This window comes from Dicentrarchus labrax, unplaced genomic scaffold, assembly GCF_905237075.1.
Source record: "Dicentrarchus labrax unplaced genomic scaffold, dlabrax2021, whole genome shotgun sequence".
NCBI lineage: Eukaryota > Metazoa > Chordata > Actinopteri > Moronidae > Dicentrarchus > Dicentrarchus labrax.
In genome coordinates, this window is record NW_026136715.1 from 23,823,248 (window position 1) to 23,827,395 (window position 4,148).

The following is a 4,148-nucleotide window of genomic DNA, read 5'->3' on the forward strand; positions in this document are numbered from 1 at the left end:
CCTGTAGTATTCAGTGAAATTTCTGAGTGAAATTATTTAATCCCAGTATTATTGTCCAAGGATGATAAATGTCTTCCAATACTGTACTGCACTATTGAAGAATTTCCACTGCTGCTTTATATAATTTATACTCCACTCTTACAGGGAGAAAAGATTGTGCTTTTCGCTAGTTACTTTGCAGATTACATTTTCCAACAAAATATACAAACAACTCATTAAATATGATGGCTTGTTATAGATCAAACAACCTAACGGTGTATTAAGTAGTTAAAATGAGCTCCACCTTGATTTTGTGTTGTGATATTGCTCAAAGTAAGTAAAGGATCTGAGCACTGTAGGATGGCTGTTTCGGATATTTGGGCACCATAGGGGAATTCCCTCTTCAACCAGAGTTCATATGAACAACATGAGAGGAAAATGGTTTGGTAAGGTGGCGGTGGCGGTGTAACATTGCTTGACTCTCTGCAGTCTTGCTGTGTAGTTGGTGCTAGTCACAGCTTGGACTGCTGTTGAAACACTGCTGCTGTTTATCAGCTTCTGGTTTACACGCAACACTATGCAATATATTGGCAACCGGCAAGTTGTTTCACATTGAAGAAAAGGATGAGGTCCCACCGAGATTTGAACTCGGATCGCTGGATTCAAAGTCCAGAGTGCTAACCATTACACCATGGGACCGGATGGTACCGCCTTGATGCCTCGTCACTTTATGAAGTCTTGACCTCTACATAGACACATAACTTGTACACCTGGTAATACTCTTTAATGGAGCTGGAGCACAACGACACAGCTGTAAATTTGACATTGAAATTAGCTAAATGACACTGGATAAATCGGGGTTAGTTTAGCTAACGTGTGTCGTTAGCCCGGGTGCCGCTTGGTGGATTCTCCTCAGTGATACCGAAGCTTAAATCTTCTAAAAAAAACTATTGTTATGGTCATACCTTATATATACTGTCAATGGGTTATACGTCTTAATGTATGCGTAAGCGCCGCAAAATATAGCTAGATAGCATGACAGCACGATGAGATGTTTAACTCCCTCTTAATTTATATTTCGGTAGTAAACGCCGGGGACGTTAGACTGGAGTGGTCTCTACTCACATTTATTTCACAATTGAATTTCCCCTCCCCCAGGCCTTTCAACCTGCTTTCTGTCTCCCCCTGTAATTCCACAAAGTATACTTACTCATTTGGGATTAAGTTGTCACGATACTACCATCCATTTATGGGTTGTAAAGGTTGGGATCTATCTTGATACTTCTGTATCTTTGGTTACAGCCAGAGGCCAGCATACAGTTTAGCATTTAAAAAGAGCAGGCGAGGACGTTGCTTTTAATAATATTCTAACAATTCCTATAACACTATGTCGTAATAATAATGAGATGCAAATGCACTAAAGATGATTGTTTTGTGTAAAATGTTATGGTGGTGGTTATGTGGTTAGTTGTAGTAACTAAAACTGCCATGTGGGGGCAGCAGAGTATTTATCTATCTAGCTATCTGTCTGTGCCAGCTATATGTTCATTATTTGAATAAAACTGTACTCCGTTTGGGTTGTATGGCTGGGATGGAAGATAGGCTACATCTTTACTTAACATGTGTCTCTACACTGAGAAATGCTGGTTACATTATGCTTCACATCTCCAACGTGCTTTGATCTTAGTTATACCACTTTCTTTTTGCTTTATGGGGATGATTTAAATTTCATCTAATCTAATGTAAAATCTCATCTCATCTAGAATTCAGATTACCACGCTCACTGAACTTCTGCATTACAGTCAGTCTCTCTCTCTCTCTCTCTCTCTCTCTCTCCCTCTCTCTTTGTGCAGCTGTAAACCCCACCCATATACATCCACCCATAGATCAACAGAGAGGTGCTGTGAGGATACTTTAACCTGATGTCCCAAAGCTTAGTCTATACTAACAGCTTAATGCACACACGCTCCCTGTCATCACAATCCCTAACACGTGAGCGGCCTACTCCTGTTTGACCCGCTGTAGTCTTTAGCCCCATTAAAGACCAGTATACACACACACACACACACACACACACACACATAGAAACAGAGACAGAGACAGAGATGGTTAGACAGATACACACACATACACACATTTGACAAGCTAAGAAGGACTGTTGGTAAATCAATGTGGTGCTGGACTTTGGATGCAGGAATATGACTGAAATCAATAAGATGTAAGGCTGTCTGATAACACAGAGTGTCATTGGTTTAACCTGTACCCCAAATACTGGAAGTAGGTCAACCACACAGTAAGAAATGAATATTGTATGACTATTTGCTTTCACATTTGCTGTGCGAGTTATAATTTCACACAATGATCACAAACAATCAATCTGGTATAATAACATGTCAGGAGCGAATCATTTTAGCTGTGATGAAAAATAAAATAATTCTGCAGTATATTGTTAAGTGTCATGTGGTCCAGATAGACTAAAAGCCAGGAAGGCCACAGGGAGTTCTTCTTCTCACTTATATAATCAAATTCCTGTTGCTCTGTTTCCTCTACAGATGGTATGAAGCATGTACGAGAGAAAAATTGTGAGCACAAGTATGAATTTAGCATATAGATACACATAATATACATACTGTGCAAGCATAATCACACAAACGCACACACAGGAGAGCATGGGTCTCTGTTTTATCCTCCCCCAAGTAATCCTAGCCTGTCTGCTAAATCCTGTTTTGGAGGTAATCTCAACTTTTGCCTAATTGGAGTTGGTCAACAACCGGACCACAGAAAGATAAGATGGATTGTGTGGTTATAACAGTGCCTGGGGAGTAGTGAACGACATGTAATTAGTGGAATTAGCTTGCAGTATCTTGCTGGCAGCTCAACTAAATTCATATTTGCATCGTGATTCAAGTTGTTAAATTACTTTTCTCTACCATTTTTCTATGTAGTTAACTACTGAAACTACGAACAAGTTTGGGCCATAAAAGTAAAGGAGTGATTTATAATTTGCTTTTCTAAGCTGGATGGTCAACTCACCTGTAAAAAAAATGTCTGGCTGTAGTTTTTAATGTGAATCTGCTATAGTAGTAGTAATCCTGCTTAGTGCAATACTCCCACTGGTACAGTGCGTCCAGAAAGTATTCACAGCACCTCACTTTTTACACATTTTGTTATGTTACAGCCTGTTTCCGAAATGGATTCATTTTTTTACCCCCTTTTAAATTCAACACACAATACCCCATAATGACAACGTGAAAAATGTATTAAAAATAAAAAAACAAGCCTTTTCCGTGACATTCAAAATTGAGCTCAGGAGCATCCTGTTTCCAATGATCATTCTCCAGATTTTTCTACAACTTGATTGGGGTCCACCTTAGGTAAATTCAGTTGATTGGACAGGATTTGGAAAGGCACACACCTGTCTATATAAGGTCCCACAGTTGACAGTGCAGTTCAGAGCACAAACCAAGCCATGAAGTCCAAGGAATTGTCTGTAGACCTCCCAGACAGGATTGTATCGAGGCACAGATCTGGGGAAGGGTACAGAAAAATCTGAAGGTCCCAATGAGCACAGTGGCCTCCATCATCCGTAAATGGAAAAAGTTTGGAACCACCCGGACTCTTCCTAGAGCTGACCAAGAACCTGATGGTCATTCTGACAGAGCTCCAGTGTTGCTCTCTGGAGAGAGGAGAGCCTTCCAGAAGGACAACCATCCGTACAGCACTACACCAATCAGGCCTGTATGGTACAGTGGCCAGACAGAAGCCCCTCCTCAGTAAAAGGAACATGACAGCCCACCTGGAGTTTGCCAAAAGGCACCTCAAGGACTCTCAGACCATTAGAAACAAAATTCTCTGGTCTGATGGAACTGATTGAACTCTTTGGCCTGAATGCCAAGCGTCATGTCTGGAGGAAACCAGGCACCACTCATCACCTGGCCAATACCATCCCTACAGTGAAGCGTGGTGGTAGCAGCATCATGCTGTGGGGATGTTTTTCAGTGGCAGGAACTGGGAGACTAGTCAGGTAGTCAGGATCGAGGGAAAGATAAACGCAGCAATGTAAAGAGACATCTTTGATGAAAACCTGCTCCAGTGGGCTCTGGACCTCACACTGGGGCAACGGTTCATTTTCCAACAGGACAACGGCCCTAAGCATACAGCCAAGATAA

General features: G+C 41.3%; 1 non-coding gene across 1 annotated transcript; it reads right to left on the reverse strand.

Annotated features, from left to right (window-relative positions):
- Positions 1-606: 606 nt before the first annotated feature.
- Positions 607-678, reverse strand: trnaq-uug (transfer RNA glutamine (anticodon UUG)). The gene has a single exon. It is a non-coding gene; the product is annotated as a tRNA-Gln (tRNA).
- Positions 679-4,148: the final 3,470 nt, after the last annotated feature.